We start from the raw sequence: 24,110 nt of genomic DNA, 5'->3' as shown, positions 1-24,110 counted from the left end.
AATCGGTGAGCTAAACAACAAGTAAGAAGTGAGTAAAGTAGCTCCTCGGGACCCTTGGGAATACGTCCCACTCGTGCATGCGCGAGTGGTTTATTACTTGACTACCCCGTGCGCTTGCGGGTGTTCACACTCTGTGTCGGTCAAAGTTTTTGGCGCCATTGGCAGGGACCCCACTGAGGAATATTTGGAAAGCTTTAAACCTGTTGATTTAGTCTTTTCTTTTCCTTTTGCTTTCACTCTTTTGTTTTGTTTTTGTGTTTTTCTTGTTTTTGGTTGTTGGCCTTTTGTAAATATTCCGTCTTTGTGTTTCTTACTGTTAACTAACATCTTTACTCCTCAATTCATGTAGGTACACATCTTATGACACGAGTGGGTCAAGCAAACTTGGCTGAACCCGATAACAAGATAGAAAGAACTTTGCATCAACGATTGAGAGAAGCGGCAGAAAGTTCTAGACAACAAGGGATTCGGGTTGAGTCGAGTGAACCATCAGTCATGGCGGAGCCCAAGAAGACCCTATCAAATTATGAAAGACCACAGTTCACCGGAGAAGAATTTAGTGTCCAAGCACCAACTGTTCCTGCTAATAACTTTGAAATCAAGGTGAGTACCATAGGGATGATTCATAATTCAGTACAGTTTGATGGTCTAGCGGATGAGGACCCGCATGCCCATCTTTCCCGGTTCCATCAAATATGCACCACTTTCAAGATCAATTCAGTGTCAGACGATGCCATCAGACTGAGATTGTTCCCGTTTAATTTGAGAGGAGCAGCATACAGATGGCTCACATCCTTAGCTCCTGGGTCCATCACAACTTGGAAAGAAACGGTTGAGAAGTTCCTGGCCCGATATTTTCTTCCAAGTAAAGCTGCAAGACTGAGACAAGAGATATCGTCTTTCAGGTAAGGTGATACGGAGACACTCTTTGAAGCCCATGAATGATTTAAGGACCTTCTTCACAAGTGTCCTCATCATGGCTTCCCTGTATGGATGAGAGTGCAGATGTTGTGTAACTGGTTGAATTATGCTACTAGGAAACTCATTGATGCAGCGGCAGGTGGTGCTTTATAAGTAACAAGCTTCCTGAAGAGGCTGAGGAATTAATTGAGAATATGGCCAGCAATGAGTGCCATTAGAGCACGAAACAGAAGCCTCCAAGGCCTACAGGGCTGTACGAGGTGAATCAATCTATAGCATTAGCAGCGAAGATTGATGCCCTGACGAAACATGTCATGGAGAATAGTTTGAAGTATGACGCCCTAGCACAAAAAGTTGACCAACCCATGTTGGGGTCCAGTTCAGGTTCCAAGGCTGTTATGTCATGTGATACTTGTGGGGCAAGGCATGCAACATCACAATGCCCTATTTTTGTTACCCCATCACCTCCTGTGGAAATAGTTGAGGGTGGACCAAGGGGATCAGGGAATCAATTTGGCAACACTTACAATTACGGATGGAGGGGCTCTTCAAATCCTTCTTGGAATCAAGGCCAATCTCAGTACAGACCCCCACTATCTCTGGGAAGCCAATACCAAGCCCCGCCTCCACAAGAGAAGAAATACGCCACGGAGGATGTTTTGGCCAGATTCATGATTAGCACGGAGGCACATTTTGTTCATAATGAAAATAAACTTGATGAATTCAGTACCATATTGAGAAATGTACAAGCATCCATCCAATCTCTGGAGAACCAAGTTGGACAGCTTGCTCAGTGACAATCTGAACGATCCTCGGGGAGTTTGCCAAGCAGCACCGAAAGCAACCCAAGGGAACAATTAAAAGGCATTACTTTGAGAAATGGTAGACAGTTGGAAGCAAGGGAAAGAGGGATCCCAAGTACTTCCAATGATGGGGTAGCCATCCGGGAAGACCCTAATTTGAGTGACAATGTAAGCGAGGAGAATGGGAGGAAAACTGTTGAAGACTCCCCCAATTCTAACATTTCAAAGAGGCATGAATACAAGCCAGTGGTACCATACCCCTCAAGACTCAAACAAGATAAAGACGAAGCTCAATTTAAGAAGTTCCTCAATATCTTCAAGCAACTCCACATAAATATTCCAATCATTAAAGCACTAGCTCAAATGTCGAAGTATGCCAAGTTTTAAAAGGAGCTTCTCACCAATAAGAGAAAGTTAGAGGAACAAGGCACAGTTGCACTTACTGGGAACTGCTCTGCCATTCTAGAGAAAAAGCTGCCACAAAAGTTAAAGGATCTGGGTAGTTTTGTAATTTCTTGTGTAATTGGTGAAGGGATAGCGGAGCAGGCTCTAGCCGATTCTGGGGCTAGCATAAACGTAATGCCATACAAGTTGTTCTTGAAGCTAGGATTAGAAGACCTAAGACTTACACGAATGACATTACAGCTTGCAGATAGGTCAGTGCGAAGACCTCAGGGGGTAGTCAAAGATGTCCTGGTCAGAGTTGACAAACTTATTATTCTTGTAGATTTCGTGATTCTAGATGTGGATGATGATGTTGAGGTTCCCCTGATTCTAGGATGCCCATTCATTAACACTTTGGGTGCTCTAATTGATGTTAAAGAGGGCAAGATGACCTTGAGGGTTGGAGACGAGCAAGTGGTCTTCACTCTCCCTGAAGCAATGAAGCACAAACTTGATCATGATGACAAATTATACTTCACTAATGGTACTAATGTAATTATTTCTGATTGTGTGCAGGAGGTGCTTGCCTTAAACCCTTTGGATGAGTACTTGAATGAGTTAGCATGCCAAGATGCTAAGGAAGAACTCTCTCATCCACCAACACAGCAAATTAATGAAGTGGAGGGTAATTCATCACATAATGGCAAGAAAATTATGGGTGTTAAGAAGATTGACAAGATCCCCTTGCGTATATCCCGCAAGCGCACGGGTTTGTCGAAGTAATAATCCCGGATGAGCGGGGTATCGAATCCACAAGGAATAGGGAATAAAAATACTTAATTCGATTCTTAGCTATGTGAAAGATCAATGATGATAAGTGTGACAATGATTCAATTCTCAACAATAAAAACAACAAGTAAGATAGCAAAAGTAAAGAAGGGGGTAAGGCAATCGATAAAGATGGGGTACCCGGATAATGCTCCGCCTAGGATAATTGTTTCAAGTGCAAGAACCCTCTATTATGCTTCCTAATCAATGCAATGGTGAGTCGTGGAAATCCTTAACTACATAGTCCCAAATCTAAGGTCAACTATGCCTAACTCTATACATGTCCCGGAGGAGAGATTAGATGACCTCTCAACCTCGCACTCGCATAGAGTTGTATTGAACTCTATGGATTCTAAGTGATAAATCTCTTCCTAATTATAGACCTAACCCTTTGGTCTAGGTGAAAGATCCCTAACCACGATTAAGCCCTTGATACTAAGATCACCTCAACGCTTCACTCCGTTGCACGCGCTACTAAGCCCCAGCGAAAGTTCATCCCTTAGACCATTCACTCTATTATGGCCGCAAAGAACTCGAGGAACGGAGGTAGAATCTATCACGTTGGAGGGAAATGGGACGCTCCTGTACCTGTTGACTCACCCTCTCAACCCTCTCCAACCTAGCTTTGTCTAACGCTCGTGGTGTGTCACTCACTCACAAGGTTACCAACGAGAACTCTCAACCCTAGTGTCCCTCTAGGGTAAATGTTCATACAATCAAGCATTCAAGATTGTAACTCACAATAAACATCAATTAATTGAAAGCATAATAAAGAGATTGAATGAAACGAATACATCCTAGGGTTCACAAATACCCAAGTACCCACTAGGGGTTTAGCTCTCCATGGAGCTAAGTACAATCAAAGAAATAGAATGTAAAAGCAATGAATCCATAAAGAAAACCCCTCGATAGTCGTATCGATGGTCTTGTGGAAAGTCCTCTACTCGTCGTCCAAGGATTCCCTCATCCGGTATAGGATACGCCTCGACGGAAGCTCCCCTGCCAACCTTCTTCCTAAGGAATGACGATGTCGGAGCCGTAGAACCTCTCCAAAACCTTGGCCAATACCACTCAAAACCCTATCCGAAGCCCTCTCTCAAGTTGGGGAAAAGATGGAGAAAAGAATAGTAAAATCGGGGCTGATTCAGCTTTAAATAGTGCTAGAATCAGGCGACTACACGGGCGTGGATGCTTCACACGCCCGTGCGGAATTTCCACACGGGCGTGGATAATTTCCACACGCCCGTGTGGATTCTCTGAACTCCTGTTTTCTCAGACGGCTATGAACAGTGCTGCTACAATACTTGCTACAGTGCTCTGCTACAGTATCCAGCCTGAATAGCTTCCCGAGTCCATGCTTTCATCGGAGTAACGCAAACGGGCACACATTCATGTCGTGGATCACTTGCTTTTTCAATGATAGGCAAGTTGGTGGAGCTCTTGTTCTATGTGCATAAGTCGGAATGCTCGAGTGTGACTGCCTTTGTGACACTCCAAATGGATGTGCCAAACTCGAATACAAGGAGGTTGGCACACACTCTAGCATCTCACATCCGACCTATGTCTTCGCGTTTGAACCTTAGCAAGATTTCGTCCAAAATCGGTGCATTGTGATCCACATTGGCTTCTTTCCTTCAAACTCGGCCTCACAACCCTGGCTGCACCAAAGTATCATAAAAACACACATATTAGTGTAAAAACCTGAAAAAAGTAATGCTCAACTTAAGGAATGAACGCTTCGCATTCATATCGCACAAGCACTTATCAAAGATGTGGAGAAAATCAAAGGAGAAACAAAAGAGAATAGAAAAATATCCACATTGCCACCGGATGAGGTTGATTGTTTATTCTTTGGAAACCATGGTAAATTTAAAGTTTTCTCATGTCTTTCATTGAATTTTCCAAGTGGCAACACGGCCCCAAACGCTCGAGGTAACTTCCCTCCCTTTGTTCCACCATGGTTGTTTGAGGTAACGCACGTCAAGCTAATGACGTTAAACAAGCGCTTCTTGGGAGGTAACCCAAGTTCCTTTCATTTCTCGTATTCTTTTTCTCATTTGTGATGTTTTTCTTAACTTGTGTTTTTAGTTGCGGTTTGGTTTTAGTTGCATTTTCATCGTTTTTCTTAGTTCATTAGCCTTTGTGTTCTCTTGTTTGTCATGTGGTCTTTGAGCAATTCTTGTTCTTGATGCATGCTCGTTGATGTTTTTAGTGTTTTATCATTGTTTCCAGCTCTGTTTTTCAAGGTTCCATTCATAAGTGAAGTGTGCATAGTGTGGAGAGAAAAAGTTGTGCATCAGAAAAATCCTGAGGACCATCCTTGTGGCCGCAAGGATGCCCCTCGGGATTCATCCCGTGAGTTCTGAGGACCATCCTCACGGCTGCAAGGATGCCCCATCGGGACTCATCCCGAGAGTCTTGAGGACCATCCTTGGGGCCGCAAGGATGGTCGGCAAGACCACCCGATTGAGGGCTTTTTAAGGAGGAGTTTTGGGCTTCAACTATTCATTGTCCTTCCTCATTCTTCTAACCTTCTCTCCCTTATTTTTCCACCATTTTTTATCATACTTTTTGCCCTAGTTTGCTCTCGTCCTCCTCTTTTCCATTTAAATGACAAAAATTTGGAGTTTGAGCAAGCTTTTGGCCTGATTCAACCCTTAGTTTCACTCACATCTTACTCTATGGTAAGAGTTTGATCTCTCACTCAAAACCTTGAGTTCTACTTGCTTTTGAGGGTGGAATTTCTGGGATTTTTGTTGGTTTGTGAATGCTTAGTGATTATAAAAGTGTTTTTCTTGATTTATAAAATTTTCAGCTACTCCTACAAGCAAAGTTCTTGAAAATATTTGTCAAAATTTCTGTAGCACTAGGCATTTTCTTGATTTTCTGCATTCTTTCACTGCCCTCTTTGCTTTTAACTTGGTTGGATGATCTCCACTCTGTGTTTTGTAGGATTCCCATCAATAAATTTGCTTCCAAGAGAGCTAGGAGGGAACCTTCTACTCTTGTGCAAGAACCTAAGTTTTCTAACGAATAACATAAAACGTGTTATGCACTTCTATCATTAAAAGTGTTCGGCATAGTTAGAAAAATTGATTGGGAAACTTTGACCATATTGGGATTAGATGGGATAGTGGTGGAGCTCATTTCACATGATAGTTGCGATAAATTAGTTTCGATTGAAGAAGTCACATTCAAGGAACTCAGCATGGAAGTCCTTAGCTCAATCAAGATGGTCAAGGAATACCCATTCACTCACCAGTCTAACCAGATCACTTTTCAAGCTTTTGGAAAGAAACGTTATGTTTCTGAGGATGATATTGGTGTGCATTTGGGGTTATATATGGAAGCTTACCTAAGATCATCTGCGTTCAAGCAATCCGTTGATGAAGTACCACAATTGAAGGCGAATGAAACTTCTTGGAATACCATCCGGCCTCTTTTGCCACTACTTGCGCTGCGGCTTCACTTCCTCCGGCCTCTTAGACCCGTGACATACATTTGTTTATTTTCTATCTGTTTTTTTGCTTTGTTTGTTTTGTGTTGTTCAAACTTATACTTTTGAGCTAGCTAGGGTCTCTCTCCTACTAAGCTCTTCTTTTATTTCTGTCAGAGCTCTCTTTCCCGTGTTTTATTTCCATTCCCTCTTTAAAAATTGTTGAATGATGATAGGCTCCTTGTTCTTTTCAAGGTTATTGATTTTGGGGAGCTTGCACATCTCACCCTCATTGTGTGGTTTACCCCTGATCCATGTGGAACAACTAGGAATCACACCAAGGAATTAGGGAAGTTTCTTCACTCCAATTCTTTGTTTATTGTTTTTCATTCCCCACTTTTCTCTGTTGACTTAGATACATTGAGGACAATGTACGACTTTCGGTATGGGGATGGTTTTCTTTTTACTTGGATTGTTTTGTATTTTTGCATGCTTGCTACCTATGATGGCTATGATTGTTCAGATAAGGACTTCCTGGCTTGGTAGAATAATAGTTGTGAGCTGTACATTGCATGTGCTTGAATGTAGCTCTGTTTCATCGTTAGTGCACCTGCATACATGTTCACGATTACTGATAAACGACTAAAAGTACGTGTTTCACATGTATTTGTTTTGTATTATTCTTTACAGTATTTGTTTAATCGATAACCTGGTCTAAACTAGGTTATTTTTACATTTCAGGCCTAGTAGAAGCCTTGGGGACTCAGCGACGTGATTGGGGATGAATTCGGCATCAAAACGTCATCTCCGAGCGGGATTACTATAGCATAGCACTGTGTTAAAGTTACTGTAGCAGTTACTGTAGCTCATCGCGGGCTTCTCAGCAGAAAACTGAAAATCCCGAGGGGCCGGCATATGGCCGGTATACTGACCCATTTAGCCATCGGGATCTAGCCATTTATAAGGCCTTGATGGGCATCTTTTTGGGGGGATCTTCTTCTTGATTCTTCATCTTCCTTGGGCAAGGACGGCTAGGGTTTTGAACACCACTTCCACACCACTTGAACTCGAGCTTGAGGAGGGCAAAAATGGAGAAAATCCGAGCATTTCTCGGTGAGGGGGGAGAGCAAGAATGAGGAGGATCTACTTCTAGGAGCTACATTGTTAGGAGGTTGAAGAAAACGGGAAGCCACCGCTCCAAGTGGCGTCTTCGGAAGGTTTTCTCCAGGGATTCTTGCATCATTCGGCCTTCACCATTTGACGGAGTGTTCCTCATCTTTATTTTGGTTGTTTGTATGGATTATTTGGTTTCTTTGCTGAACATAAACAACTAAACCCATAGGTTACCGGATGTGGGTGAACCTTGGGGGTGCACTTGTGATGTTTTGGATTATTTGAGTAGTTTATGCATGTTTGGCTTGTTGTGATCCTTGTTTGGTGTTCTTGATTGTTTTGGTACATTTGATTGAGTGATGTATCAAATTCTTGGTAGCACTTTGTAGCATGATCATTACCTTAGTGCTAGACTCCACCAAACTAGGAAGGGTTTATTGTATAAATACACCGTGACCATCGGGTATTTGTACCCCTCCATTCCTAACTTGTGAAAACCGCCATTCTCCTTGCAACCGTGTGGGAAGTTGGGCGGAAGAAATTACGCGCTCAACACTTGCACCGAGTTAGGGGTCAATTGCCGTGACCATCGGGTTGACCTAGGTTTTAGTTTTCTCGGTCCAACTAGCCACGTGCTTAACTACTCAATTTCTTACTCACTTAAGTAACCCCCTTAGGAATCCGCATCTGTGACCGTTTTCCAACCTTGAGCATCTCCCGTGTCTTGATTGTTTCGTACTTCTTTAGAATTTCTCGCGCTTTTCATTTTGCTGTCTTTTCTTCTTTTCTCTTACCTTGGAATCGGTGAGCTAAACAATAAGTAAGAAGTGAGAAAAGTAGCTCCTCAGGCCCCTTGAGAATATGACCCACTCGTGCATGCACGAGTGGTTTATTACTTGACGACCCCGTGCGCTTGCAGATGTTCAAACTTTGTGTCGATAAAGTTTTTGGCGCCGTTGCCGGGGAACTTTCACTGGGGAATATTTGGAAAGCTTTACACCTGTTGATTTATCCTTTTCTTTTTCTTTTGTTTTCACTCGTTTGTGTTGTTTTTGTGTTTCTCTTGTTTTGGTTGATGACCTTTTGCAATTATTCCATCTTTGTGTTTTTACTTTTAACTAACATCTTAACTCCTCAATCCGTGTAGGTACACATCTTATGATACGTGCGAGTCAAGCTAGCTTGGCTGAACCAGACCACGAGATAGAAAGAACCTTATATCAACGATTGAGAGAAATGGCAGAAAGTTCTAGACAACAAGAGATTCGGGTCGAGTCGAGTGAACCATCAGTCATGGTGGAGCACAGGAAGACCCTATCGGAATATCAAAGGCCACAATTCAGCGGAGAAGAATTTAGTGTCCAAGTACCAACTGTCCTAGCTAATAACTTTGAAATCAAGACAAGTACCATAGGGATGATTCAGAATTCAGTACAGTTTGATGGTCTAGCGGACGAGGACCCCCATGCCCATCTTGCTCGGTTCCTTCAAATTTGCTCCACTTTCAAGATCAATTCAGTGTCAGATGATGCCATCAGACTGAGATTGTTTCCGTTCAGTTTGAGAGGTGCAGCATACCGATGGCTCACATCCTTAGCTCCCGGGTCTATCACCACATGGAAGGAAATGGTTGAGAAGTTCCTGGCCCGATATTTTCCTCCAAGCAAAGCTGCAAGACTGAGACAGGAGATATCGTTTTTCAGCCAAGGTGATGCTGAGACACTCTTTGAAGCCCATGAACGATTTAAACATCTTTTCTTCGCAAGTCCCCTCATCACGGTTTCCCTGCTTGGATGAGAGTGCAGATGTTGTGTAAAAGGTTGAATTATGCTACTAGGTAACTCATTGATGCAACGGCAGGCAGTTCTTTAAGCAACAATCTTCCTGAAGAGGCTGAGGAGTTAATTGAGAATATGTCCAGCAATGAGTGTCATTGGAGCACTCGATAGAAGCTTCCCAGGGCTGCAGGGCTGTATGAGGTGAATGAATCCACAGCATTAGCTGCGAAGATTGATGCCCGGACGAAACACGTCATAGAGAATAGTTTGAAGTATGACGCCCTAGCACGAAAAGTTGACCAACTCATGTTGGGGTCCAGTTCAAATTCCAAGGCCATTATGTCATGTTTCAAATCCCTCTTGGAATCAAGGATAGTCTCAGTATAGACTTCCACCATCATAGGGAAGCCAATACCAAGCTCCTCCTCCACAAGAAAAGAAACTCTCCTCAGAGGATATTTTGGCCAGATTCATGATTAGTACGGAAGCACGTTTTGCGAATAATGAAATGAAACTTGATGAATTCAGTACGGTATTGAGAAATGTTCAAGCATCCATCGAATCTTTGGAGAACCAAGTGGGATAGCTTGCTCGTGGAAAATATGAACGATCCTCGGGGAGTTTGCCAAGCAACACCAAAAAAAGCAACCCAAGGGAAGAATTAAAAGCTATTACTTTGAGAAGTGGTAGGCAGTTAGAAGCAAGGGAAAAAGAGATCCCATGTGCTTTCAATGATGGGGTAACCATCCGGGAAGACCCGAATTTGAGTGAAGATGCAAGCAAGGAGAATGGGAGGAAAACTGTTGAAGATTCCCCCAATTCTAGCATTTCAAAGGGGCACGAATACAAGCCTGTGGTATCGTACACCTCAAGAGTCAAACAAGATAAAGATGAAGCCCAATTCATGAAGTTCCTCAGTATTTTCAAGCGACTCCACATAAATATTCCAATCATTGAGGCACTAGCTCAAATGTCGAAGTATGCCAAGTTTTTAAAGGAGCTTCTTACCAACAAGAGAAAGTTAGAGGAACAAGGCACAGTTGCACTTACTGGGAACTTCTCGGCCATTCTAGAGAAAACGCTGCAACAAAAGTTGAAGGATCCGAGTAGTTTTGTAATTCCTTGTGTAATTGGTGAAGGAATGACGGAGCATGCTCTAGCCGATTCTGGTTCTATCATAAATGTAATGCCATACAACTTGTTCTTGAAGCTGGGGTTAGAAGACCTATGGCCTACAAGAATGACATTGCAGCTTGCAGATAGGTCAGTGTGAAGGCCTCGGGGGATAGTCGAAGATATCCTTGTGAGAGTTGACAAACTCATCATTCATGTAGATTTCGTGATTCTAGATGTGGATGATGATGTTGAGGTTACCCTGATTCTTGGATGCCCATTCCTTAACACATCAAGGGCTCTAATTGACGTTAAAAAGGGCAAGATGACCTTGAGGGTTGGAGACGAACAAGTGGTCTTCACCCTCCCTGAAGTAATGAAGCACACACTTGACCATGATGACAAATTATACTTCATTGATAGTACTGATGTGATTATTTCTGATTGTGTGTAGGAGGTACTCGCCCTAACCCCTTTGGATGAGTACTTGGATGAGTTAGCGTGCCAAGATGCCGAGGAAGATTTCTCTCCTCCACCAACACAACAAATTAATCAAGTGGAGGGTAATTCGCCACTCAATGGCAACATAATTAAAGGTGTTAAGTAAATTTGGAGAAAAATCAAAGGAGAAACAAAAAGAGAATAAAAAGATGTCCACATTGCCGCCAAACGAGGTTAATTGGTTACTCTTTGGAAACTGTGGTAAATTTAATGTTTTCTCATGCCTTTCATTGAATTTTCCAAGTGGCAACATGGCCCCAAAAGCTCGAGGTAACTTCCCCCCATCTGTTCCACCATGATCGGTTGATGTAATGCACGTCAAACTAATGATGTTAAACAAGCGCTTCTTGGGAGGCAACCCAAGTTCATTTCATTTCTCGTATTCTTTTTCTCGTTTGTGTTTGTGTGTTTAACTTCTGTTTTTAGTGTGGTTTGGTTGTAGTTGTGTTTTCAACATTTTTCTTAGTCCATTAGCCTTTGTATTCTCTTATTTGTCATGTGGTCTTTGAGCAATTCTTGTTTTTGATGCAAGCTTGAAGATGTTTTGAGTGTTTTATCGATGTTTCCGGCTTTATTTTTCGTGGTTTTAATCACAAACGAAGTGTGCAATGCGTGGAGAATCGATGTGCGTCAGGAAAATCCCGAGGACCATCCTTGCGGCCACAAGGATGCCCCTCGGGACTCATCCAGTGAGTCTTGAGGACCATCCTTGCGGCGGCAAGGATGCCTCCTCAAGACTCATCCCAAGGGTCTTGAGAACCATCCTTGTCGCCGCAAGGATGGTCGGCATGACCACCCGAGTGAGGGGTCTTCTTAAGAGTTTGGGGCACTATACTATTCACTCATCTTCCCCACTCTTCTACCCCTTTCTCCCTCATTTCTCCACCGTTTTTCTTTATTTTTTTGGCTCTAGTTTTCTCTTCTCCTCCTCTTTTCCATTTTAGTGACATAAAATTGGAGTTTGAGCAAGCTTTTGGCCGGATCTAACCATTAACTTCACTCATCTTACTCTAGGTTGAAGGTTTGGTCTGTCACTCAAAACTTTGAGCTCTTCATGTTTTTGTGGGTGGAATTTCTTGGATTTTTGTTGTTGTGTGAATGCTTAGTAATTTTCAAGTAGTTTTTCTTGATTTGTAAAATTTTTGGCTACTTTTACAAGCAAAGTTCTTGAAAAGTTTTTCCGAAATTACTGTAGCACATGCATTTTCTTGAATTTTTTTCATTATTTTCGTGCCTACTTTGCTTGTAACCTAGTTGGATGATCTCCACCTTGTTTGTGCAGGATGCACATCAAGAGATTTTCTTCGAAGAGAGCTAGGAGGGAACCTTCTCCTCCCGTGCAAGAGCCAAGATTTTCTAAAGAAGAACATAAAACACGTTATGCACTCCTATCACGCATGGTGTTCGGCACGGTTAGAAAAATCGATTGGGAAGCTTTGAGCACATTGGGATTAGGTGTCATGGTGTTGGAGCTCATTTCACATGGTGTTGGAGCTCATTTCACATGATAGTTGGGACAAATTATTTTCAATTAAAGAAGTCACATTCAAGGAACTTAGCTTGGAAGTCCTCAGCTACATCGAGATAGTCAATGAATACCCATTCACTCACCGATCTAACCACATAACTTTCCGAGCTTTTGGGAAGAAACGTCGTGTTTTTGAGGATGATATTGGTGTGCATTTGGGGTTATATATGGAAGCTTACCTAAGATCATCCACTTTCAAGCAATCTGTTGATGAAGTCCCACAATTGAAGACGAATGCATCTTATTGGAGTTCCATCTCGGCTAGCTCTCTCACGCGAAAGGCCTCCCAACTCACCAATCCTTCTCACCAGTATATTGATGCTCTTCTGACTAGGAGTATTGGGGGTAAAACTGATTCTACTCGGGTAGTGACGCGCCATGATCTGATTATGCTGTATAGCATCCTTGAGTGTCGACCTATCCATATGGGACACTTAGTTGCAGAGACTCTTTCCCATCAAGGCAAGTTTATTCGTTTGGGAGCTATCTTCGCGGGACCTTACATTACTCGACTCATCTGCGGCATGGGATTGATTGAGCACACTAGAGGCATGACTGTGGTGGGATCTATTACCCCCTTAGGGATTCTGATCCTTGTCTCTATTGGGATTGTTAAGAAGCGGGGAAGTATTTATCGCCTTGCCCAGCAGCAAGGATCATGCTCACAGGACCCCGGCACTTCACGTGACACTGAGACTGGGTCAGAGTCTGACTAGGATGATAGAGAGGTTTCACCATCTTTGGCAGCCAGGTTTAAGTTATTTTGCACTGAGGTCCAGCAGTGGTTCCAATGCCTTGAGAGTGGACAGAGGGAGATCATCATGGTATAACACCGGATTGAGCACAACTTAGCTGAACTCCTGACTATTGCTCACAGCTCATCTTCATCGACCTCTGTTGCCATTACTTGTGCTGCATCCTCATTTCCTCCAGCCTCTTAGACCCGTGACATACCTTTGTTTATTTTGTATCTGTTTTTCTTTTCTGTTTTTTTTGTTGTGTGTTATTCAGACTTGTACTTTTGAGTTAGTTAGGGTATTTTCCTTACTATACTCCTCTTTTATTTATGTTGGAGCTCTCTTTCACGTATTTTATTTCCATTTCCTTTTTAAAAATTGTGAATGATGATAAGCTCCTTGTTCTTTTTAGGGTTATTGATTTTGGGGAGCTTGCACTAATCGCCCTCATTGTGTGGCTTGCCCCTGATCCATTGGGAACAACTAGGAATCACACCATGGAGTCAGGGAAGTTTCTTCACTCCAATTCTTTGTTTATTGTTTTGCATTTCCCATTCTTCTCTGATGACTTAGGTACATTGAGGGCAATGTACGACTTTAGGTGTGGGGATGGTTACTTTTACTTGGAGTGTCTTTGTACTTATGCATGCGTACTACCTATGATAGCTATGATCTTATTGTTAAGGACTTCCTAGCTTGGTAGAATGATAGTTGTGAGCTACACACTTCATGTGCTTGAATGTAATTCTATTTTATCTTTAGTGAACCAATATACTTGTTCATGATTACTTCCGCCTTGTACGCTCCAACCAACCCATCATAATGACATTGGCATTAATTTGCTAAATTTTATCTTCAATGCACTTTTAAGAGCTTTTGGGTTCCTTTATTGTTTTCTCTAGCTTAAAGTGAACTATTGTAGCAAGCCTATACAAGGGACATGAAATACAGTTTGTACATGTGAAAAAAAAATTGAGTCTATGACAATATTCCTCTCCTAGTATAGCATGAATGCGTCTATGTAGACGATATTCGAGAACGTTGGGTGGCTCTTGTGCCTAATCAGCATGGGCATCCTTCAGAAAGATTGTAAAATTTTTTGTGCAGTCTACTTTAGTCAGTCTCAAAAAAATAAAAAAAAGGTGTGTATGTTTGTATATATGTGTGAAAGAAATAAGGTATCTTTTTGTTCCCTTGAAGCTTGTTGCGTAATCATTTGAAAGTTAGAGTTTTATCTAAGAACCAGATGACTCTTAATTGAGTATTGAGGGTGCCTTTAGCATCTTAATGTCCTTATCATTATGTGTGGCATGAATGGGCATCCTGGGGCAATCCAGGGTGTGGAGGTCAAGGTGGGAGTTAACACACACTCACAGGAGCACTCTAAATGAGATAGAGCTATTATTACTTCACTATTCATTAAACAGCTCACATCTTGATTTCTGTCCATTCATGCTTGTAGAGTTCTTTACTTTTGAGCTTGAGGTCACACTTTTAGCCGATGTGGCCTGGTAAGCACAAAATGAGTGTTTAGGACTACAAACAACCGACCAACACATGAAAATCCAAGACATGCCAAGAAATTTATTTTGAACTCAAGTAAAACTATAAAACTACTGATAAGGACTCAAACTCAACAAAATATGAAGAAATGCGCAAGCCAAGGAGGTTCAAAATAGAAGCACTCTTCATAACGAATATTAATTTCTCTAAAATAGTGCTAAAGTGCAAGATTGGAGAAAATGGGGAACTTACCAATGAAGTTGACCTACTCGAGGTTACCACCTTGTGTGAAGGTTTTATCTTGCCTTTCTTAAGGGAAGTGACCTCTTGCCAATGCTTCTTGCTCATGCTTTACTCAACCAATGTCAGTATAAGGAAAGAGGTGGTCTCTTCGATGTGAGGGTCATTCAATAACATCTCGAAAGGCTCCTTGTGCAAAATTTCCTACACACATTCATCAACATTTGAATTAGTATTATCAATAAAATAACAAGTGTCATCAGAAGTAGAGGGATATTTCATAACATCAGATAAAGCAAACATGACTTCCTCATCCCCAACCCTAAGTGTCATTCTATCATTGCTAACATCAACAAGAGCTTAGGAGGTGGCTAGAAAAGACCTACCAAGAATGAAGGTCACCTCAGCATCCTCATCTATTTTTAAAATCACAAAATCTACTAGGAAGATAAATTTCTCAACCTTAATTAACACATCTTCTATGATTCCCTTAGGATGCCTAATGGAGTCATTTGTTAATCGCAAGGTCATCCTATTTGGCTTAAGGCAACTAAGTCCAAGTCTACTAAACATAGTGTAAGGCATTGCATTTATACTACCTCCTAGATCCACTAGGACTTTTTCATTTACCAAATCAACAATGTTACAAGGAATTGTAAAAGTCTTTGGATCTTTCTTCATGCTCAATAATTGATTTTGAAGCAACACCCAGCTCCCTTTACTCAATGTGATCATTGACATTCTTTAAATTTTCACTTGTTTGTTAGTAGATCCTTGAGAAACTTCACGTACTTCGGCATTTAAGAGAGAGCTTCAACAAATGGTACATTAATGTGTAGTTGGTTCAATAAATCTAGTAAATTCTTGAATTATTCATACGTGCGATCATTCTTCTATCTTGATGGGTACTAAAGATTGGGGACATACTTCTTCACTGGTGGTGGTATTCTCTTTTCAACGATTGCAGTAGCATCTCTTTCCTTTGCAGGACTCTCATCAATCTCAATTTTTTGTCCCATTTCCTTCTCCATTACCCTTTCACTATCTACCCCTACTTGTTTACCACTCCATAGAGTGATAGCCTAGAGGCGCTAATGGAGGTTGGCTTCAGTATTACTCGGCAAACTCTCTTTAGGACGTTGGAACAACAGTTCAGCTATCTGCCCACCTAATTCTCTAGATTTTGAAGAGAAGACTGTTGTTTCTCATCCATGCCTCTATGCTTTGGAATCAGTTTTTGGACTACTAAATTTTAATATCTACTCTCTGAATAAACTGATTAAGTAATTCCTCTAATGCAGGTCTCTTATCATTCTGTTGGTGAGGAGTAAATCCTGGCGGGCGCTTTAGTTGATGCCCTTGATTTCCACAAGAGAAATTGGGATAATTCTACCATCCTAGATTATAAGTGCCACTGTAGTGGTTTCCTTGCTGTAAGAGGGCGCTAACAACAAAGTCTAACTATTTGATGTGTCCGTGTACCACTACAATGATACAGTAATCTGTCAAGGTATGTCCTCTCCCACACATATGACATGCCAAGACTGTAGCCACCTTCTGAGTGAACAAGTTATCGATCTTCCAGCTTAAAGACTTTACCTGGGTGGCTAGTGCTATAACTTAGCTAACCTCAATCATCCTAGCTAGCTTTCTAACTAACTTGCCTCTTGAGTTCCACTAGTAATTGTTCATGGCTATCTCATCTATCAATAAGTTGGGTGCCTCTGTGGTCTAACTGCCAAGTGAACCTCCCGCCACTAAGTCTATAAGCTTCCTAGTACTTTGATTAAAACTTTGATGGAAAATTTAAACATCCATCCATTCGGGGATATTGTGATGTAGCCATTTCCTTAACAGGTCTTTGAATCTCTCCTATGCCTCAAATAGTGATTTAGTGTCCAACTGTACATAAGCTGTAATTTCATGACACAACTTTGTCGTTCTTCCTGGTAGAAATAACGGGCTAGGATTGACTCAACAAGTTCCTCCCAAGGCATGATAGATGCTAAAGGAAGAGCCTGGAGCTACTGCTTAGTTCTTCATTTCAATGAAAATGGGAATAAGCGGAGTCTAATGGCATTGTCAAAAATGTTGTTAATATTGAACATATCACATACTTCTAGGAATCCCCCAATATGACTGTTACGATCCTCATTCAGTAATATTTAGAATTGTACTGAATTCTAGACCATCGGTACAAAAGCAGGCTTGAGCTGAAAGTTGTTTGATACAACTGGTGGGCGCAGTATACTTGCCTCTGAACCATCAAGAGTAGGATGAGCATAGTCCGAAAGGGTCCTATATCAGTTTTGTTGATCTGCCATGGTGTCCATTTGCTCTCCCTCAACACTCACTATCAAAGATCTTGTCTTGTTCAGTAAAGTTGTTCTCAATATGGTTCCAATCACTCTTTCTATAATGGTCTCATCTTCTACCAGCCTTGTTGACTTGCCCTTTGGTGGCATAGACTAAAATCAAACAAAAGAAAATAGAATCAGAAAAGAATAAGGATAAAAAAAAGAAAAACAAATAAGAAAGAAAAGAAATGGCTAAACTAAAAGAAATTCAAGTGTTTCTGATATCACTAATATTCCCCGGTAACGACGCCCATAACATGAGACGGACACAAGTGTACGTGTCGATCTCGTAATAATAGTTTGTGTATTGCAGAGGATCGGTACACAGGGAAAAAAGTGAATGCTAGTAATAATCCTAATTCTAAAACTTAGCCTAATTGATTGACTGAAGTATGTGTAAACAAAAGAGAATGAAACAAGAAATATGAAAATAAAATAGAAGATAAGTCAGGGAAGAAAAAATGTCTGAGCATAGTATGCTTCTAGAGTTATGAGGTAAAGGACAAAGGTTTCCTAAGTATGAAATTCTATTCTAACCGAGAGATTTTCAGAATTATAGTAAACCCTGATTTCTTAGGAGAGGGTAACTGAATAGGTGCAGAGTTGATATAGACATCCACACAGTCACATTAACACTCTATGAAACCTGCTAATGACAATCCCTTAAGTAGATAATCTCCATAGAAGAGTGAGATTACCCCTAATTCTAATACTTAGCAGAGATGCATTTTCTCCTAAAATCTACTCCACATGATTGCAAAGAGCATGGAGATTATGACTAACTCACTTAGGAGGATTGAGGGAAATGGGTTCTCCCAAGTACCCTAACTTGAGGCATACTCAGAATTCCCTTGAATTATGGCATGTCTATGCTAGGTGGGAATTTCTTCCTGTCACTGATAAATGCTTGTGTATAAGTAATACAAAGTATTCTTTACTTACATTAAGCATTACTTTTCTCAGATTTTATTGCTTATTCATGTGTATATGTGCTCTTTTGTGCATTTAGGGTTGTGGAGACAATTGTGGAAGAAAGGAACCAAAAGTAGATCATGGATGCCTTTGTTGATGAAGTTCCTAGATTGAACAAACGTGAAGACACAAGTTGTGATCAAAGATATGTGGTTGTGTGCCAACCTCCATTATGCTCAAGCGGATACACAAAATGGAGGGGTATAAAGGCAGTCACACTCATGTGTTCTGACTTGTGCAATACTTGCAACAGCTTCGTCAATGTGTTTTTGTTGAAGACACAATGCGATCTACTGCATGGATGTGTGCCCATTCATGTGGCCTAGATGAAAAGAGTGGATTTGGGAGCATTTTGGCAAAGTACTGTAGCAATTACCATAGCAAATCATTGTAGCAAAATTAGTGTTGTAGTTAGTATTCATAGCTCTCATGAAACAAGTTCTGGAAATCCACACGGCCATGAGAAAAATTCCAAATGCTCTTGTGAATGCCCAATTCCAGCCCCTATAAATAATGTGACTTGAGTATTCTAGAGAGATCTTTTTGCCATCTTTTGCCCAACTTTGAAGACGCTCGCAGCTAGCGTTTGGAGAGGCTTTGGCTAGATCTTTGGAGCTGTTCTATGGCCTTTGACATCACGTTCCTTTGGAGGAGAGTTATTTGGATGAGAGTTATTGGGGAGCTTTCGTCGGTATTGATTCGGGGAGGTGTGCCCTAGGCTTCACAAGGGAACCCTTGGAGAAGAGGAGACGGCTCCGTAAGACCATCGATATGGAGTACAAGAGGGTTTTATTTATGGATTCAGTGCTTTTACTTTTGATTTCATTATTGATTATGTATTGCACCATGGAGAGCTAAACCCCTAGTGGGTGCTTGGACTTGTAAACCCTAAGATGACTTTGTTTCATTGACTCATGTTATGCTTCTTTAATTTGATGTTTTAATTGAGTTTCAACCTTGAATGATTGTTGTATTGATTTTCCCTTAGAGTAACACTAGGGGTGAGAATCTATCTTGGTAATCCTTGTGGATGTGTGATACTCCATTAGGGTTAGACAAAACAAGGTTGGAGATGATCAAGAGGGTGAGGCGAGAGGTATCAGAACGTCTCCTTTCCCTTCCTATGTGAGTTATCCTACCTCCACGTTCTAAGAGTTCTTTGCGGTCATGATAGAGTGAAGTGCTAAGAGACAAACTCACTGGGGTGAGTTACGCGAGCAACAGAGTAAAGTGTTGAAGTAATCCTTAGTGCTGGGGCTTAATTGTGACTAGGTGTGTTTCACCTGGATCAAAGGGTTAGATCTATATTAGGGAATATAGTTTATAACTTGGAATCCCTAGAGCTTGAAGCAGCCTTGCACAATGTGAGGTGTTGAGAGTATTCTTTTTCACCAGAGCATAGTGTAGGGTTAGTCACTGCTGACCTTAGGTTTGGGACAGTGTGCATTTGTATTTTCATGACTCATTAAACATCAATTAGGAGGCATAATGATTTGTCTTCCACTTGAAACAATAGTCCTAGGGTGAGCAATGTCCGTGTATCCCATTTTCTTATTAAGTACCTTTCCTTATCCCTATTGCATTTCCCTCTCTCTTCCGTACTTTTATTTGTATTGATATTTTCACTCACTCGCAAATTGGTTCACTCTCTAGTGAAATAGAATTATTAGTTGCGTCCTACCAACTATTCCCTGTGAATATGACTACCCACTCACCTGGGTACTTTATTACTTTGACAACTCATGCACTTGCGATACACACACACAATGGGTGTGTCAAGTTTTTGGCGCCGTTGTCGGGGAATAGGCATTGTGGAAGCATTTTGCACTTTGCTATTTTAGCTATTCATCACTTGTTCTATTTCACACTATTTTATTTATTCATTATTCTAATTTGCTTTTCTTTCTTTGTTTGCAGCTCTAGGTTATGACCCGAGGCAATCCTTCAACATTGATTGAAGGTGATCAAGAAACTGGAAGAAGAACTCATAGATGGGGAAAGGAACCTTGCAAAAAATAGTCAAATGAAGCTAAGATAAAAGTTGAAGGGTTTGATAATATGGCAGAACAGCATGAGTTGCAGAGGACACTCTCAGATTATGCAAGACCCACAGTTCTTAGCACACAATCTAGTATTGTACAACCACCAATTATAGTTTAAAGTTTTGAGCTCAAGACAGACATCATCCAGATGTTATAGAAGTCGGTACAGTTCAATGGTTTGGCCGATGAGGATCCAAACGACCACATTGAGAATTTCTTTGAAATGTGTGACATTCTCAAGATTAATGGAGTCACGGATGATGCTATTAAGTTGAGGCCCTTCCCTTTTTCAATGAAGGGGGAAGCAAAGCAATGGCTACATTCATTATCTAGATCATCAATCACAACATGGGAGGAGATGGTAGAAGTTTTTCTTGCCCGATATTTCCCTCCTGGAAAATCTACGAAACTTAGTAATGAAATATCCTTTTTTGTGCGAATAGAATTGGAGTCTCTTTTTGAGACATGGAATAGGTTTAAGGATCTCCTGTGGAAATGTCCTCATCATGGTTCCTCGAGAGGATGATTATTCAAACTTTCTACAATGGTTTGAACCTAAGCACAAAGCAGTTACTTGATGCTACAGTAGAAGGTACCTTAGGCAGCAAGACCCCCGAAGAATCCCAACATCTCATTGAAAAAATGCCTATGAAAAGTTATCAATAGAATGCACGAGATAAGAAGAAGGTAGCCGGACTTCATAAGATCGATGCAGTCAAATCATTGGCAGCTCAGGTTGAGTCATTGAGCAAGAAGTTAGACACTCTAACTTCTTCTAGAGTGAGCAACAGTGATGAGTTACACTGGGTGTGGGGAGTACATTCTCCATCTGATTGCCTGATTGCTGTAGGTGGCACATCTTCAATGGAACAGGTTGATTTTATAGGCAGTGCAATGAGAGGTCAAGGAAATCTGTATAACAATACCTACAATCTAAGGTGGAGGAGCCACCAAAACCTTTCTTGGAGTAATCAATGGCAACAGAAGGCTATGGCACCACTGGGTCTCCAACAACAACAACAACAAGCCCTAAACATGGAGAACCTATTTTCAGGGTTGGAGAACTGGATGATAGATTTATAAAAGGCTTTGACTAAGTTTATTCAATCGTCGGATACAAAATTTCAATCGGTTGAAGCCACACTTCGCAACAACACCGCATCACTGCACAACCTAGAGAATCAAGTGAGACAAATTGTGAAGTCACTTTTGGAAAAACCTCATGGGAGTTTGCCTAGAAACACACAAACCAGTCAAAGAAAACATGTGAAGGGAATCACTTTGAGAAGTGGTCCTGAACTTGAGGGTAGGCTAGTGAGAAAAAATCGGTTGAGTCACCTAAGGTCATGGAGGTTGAAGAGAAGGAAGTGGCACCCACACCTTACAAGCCAAGAATCCCTTATCCTTCAAGATTGAAGATCGAACAAAATGATAAGCAATATAAGAAGTTATTGGGTCTTTTCAATTAGTTGCACATCAACATCCCATTTATGTTGGCATTGTATCAAATGCCTCGCTAAGCAAAGTTTTTCAAGAACCTCTTGACCAACAATAGAAAGTTGGATGAGAGTGCACCTGTGATTCTAGATGCTTCATGTTGGGCGGTGTTGCAAAAGAATATGCTGAACAAGAAGAAAGACCCCCGAAGCTTTATCATTCCATGTAATATTGGTAACTTGGGTGAAGAAAAGGCATCGGAGGATTCAGGGGCTAGCATGAACTGCATGCCTTACACATTCTTTCAAAAGCTAGGCTTGGGTCTTCTCATATAACACTTCAATTGGCCAACCGATTTGTTAGACATCCGAGTGGTATCATTGAGGACGTACTTGTGAATGTTGACAAGTACATATTTCTTGTGGACTTTGTGGTGTTGGATTTTGATAAGGATGCTAAGGTTCCATTGATACTTGGGATGCCATTCTTGGGTACTTCCAAGGCTGTCATTGACATGGACAGTGTGGAGTTGACATTATGAGTTGGTGATGACAAGTTGACATATTACATTGCCGAAGTCATGCGATATTTTCTTGATTTTGATGATATTTTTTTATTTTCTTGACACCAATGATGAGTTAATTGATGAATACATCCTGGAAATGATGTGTCCAGACCCATTTTAGGGGTTGCTAGATCAAGAAGTGGAGAATGAAGAAGTCTTATCACTTGGTCTAGAGGACAAGTTGCAACCTACCCCGGGAGTCATGAAGAGTATGATCAAAAGTTGAAAAGAGCAAGGAGACGTCACAAGAACCCCAATGCTAATTGGGATGTGCATTCATGGAGTAAGGGTAACAAACCCTTGTGTGGTAGAAAACTCAACAACTACCCATCTACCTTCAAACAATTGTGTTAATCATGCTTTCAAGTTGTAGGTAAGAGGACAACTTTCATTCATGAACCACCGTGAGTTAAGAACAGGTACGTCAAGCTCAGTGACATTAAATAAGCATTTCTTGGGAGGTAACCCAAGCATTTAATGTGTTTCTAGGTTTTAGTTTAGTACTTCCATGAATAAAAGCTTTAGCGTTGGTGTCTTGAACTTTACATGATATTGCTATATTTTTCTCGTGAATCATTGGTGTTTTTATTGCGCTTTATTGTGATGGGCGATGTTTTTGGTCATTTGAGCATGTTTTAAAGAGTCTTTGGTTAGTTTTCCCCTGTATATGCAGACTTTGTATGTGTTTGAGTGCTGGAGAAATTTGTCTTCAAAGTCTGTGAATTTTCTATATCATCTAGAGCTCAACTTCTCTATCCCCAGGAGACACAGGGGCGTGTGAGTGCCCCTGTGAGTGACCTTGTGACAGTCACACACCTGTGGGTAATTTCCACAAAGGCTTGTGAATCCCTACAGAGTTCTCAGGGCCATCCTGAGAAGATATAGGGGCATGTGAGTGCCCCTGTGAGTACTCCTGTGAGCATCCACATGCCAATATGGCATTTCCATAGGGGCATATGGAACACTTAGTCTATTTTTCGGGAGAAATAAAAGGCCACAGGAGTATGTGGATGCCCCTGTGGGTCGGGCACACGGGTATGGGTAATTTCCACACGCCCATGTGAATGCGTTCAGAGGATAGAAGTGCTATCCTAAAAGCGTACAGGTGCGTGTGTCTGCCCCTGTGAAAGGCCCTGTGGGAGTCACATGGGCGTGGGTAATTTCCACACGCTCGTGTGGGTGTATAAAACACCAAGAGGAGAGACTTTTCTTTAAAAATCCACTCGCGTCCCTTCATTCTATCACTCCCAAACGCTCAAAAGAAAAGTCTTGATTTCATTAGTAAGCTTCTCTTTTCTTTTCTCTTCACCAAATCTTGATTTTGTTTGCTTATTGTGTTGATTCTACATCATTTTCATGCTTAAATTGATGGTGAATACTCTTAAAGCTATTTTAGAATGAAATTATGAAGTAGTTAGAGGATTTCAACAACTTAGCCATGCGGTTTTCACGCCCTGAAGATCCACATGGGTTTGTGGAATTTCCACACGACCGTGTGGATTCCTCCATAATGAATTTTTGAAGTTGATTTGATCATTTATTGTTTAATTCTCATAGAGATGGCCCCCAGAACAAAGAAAGTGGCCAGCAAGCACCCAGAGAGCCTTCTTCGGAGATAAAGCACATAGTTTTTGCCATTCCTTAGCATAAGGACCATTTTTAGTGACTATTTAAGCTCAAGTTTGGCTAGATGTGGTTCCCACACTTGAGCGCACTTAGGGAGATTCAGTTTGGGAGATGATATGGCCGATAAGGTAGAGGAGTTACTCTCGGTGGGTAGTGATACACCCCGCATGGCTAGTGGGTAGTGACATACCCCGCATTCAGTTGTCGAAGTAATAAAAGTGCCCTG

General features: G+C 41.3%; 3 non-coding genes across 3 annotated transcripts; all 3 read right to left on the bottom strand.

Annotated features, from left to right (window-relative positions):
• Nucleotides 1–876: 876 nt before the first annotated feature.
• On the bottom strand, nt 877–983 carry LOC120250814. Its single transcript, XR_005533150.1, has one exon. It is a non-coding gene; the product is annotated as a small nucleolar RNA R71 (small nucleolar RNA).
• An 8,176-nt stretch (nt 984–9,159) lies between these two features.
• LOC120250966 lies at nt 9,160–9,268 on the bottom strand. Its single transcript, XR_005533293.1, has one exon. It is a non-coding gene; the product is annotated as a small nucleolar RNA R71 (small nucleolar RNA).
• An 11,394-nt stretch (nt 9,269–20,662) lies between these two features.
• On the bottom strand, nt 20,663–20,769 carry LOC120250944. The gene has a single exon (XR_005533273.1). It is a non-coding gene; the product is annotated as a small nucleolar RNA R71 (small nucleolar RNA).
• Between the last annotated feature and the right edge of the window lie 3,341 nt (nt 20,770–24,110).

This window comes from Dioscorea cayenensis, chromosome 19 (assembly GCF_009730915.1).
Source record: "Dioscorea cayenensis subsp. rotundata cultivar TDr96_F1 chromosome 19, TDr96_F1_v2_PseudoChromosome.rev07_lg8_w22 25.fasta, whole genome shotgun sequence".
NCBI lineage: Eukaryota > Viridiplantae > Streptophyta > Magnoliopsida > Dioscoreales > Dioscoreaceae > Dioscorea > Dioscorea cayenensis.
This window is presented reverse-complemented; position numbering and strand designations above follow the sequence as displayed.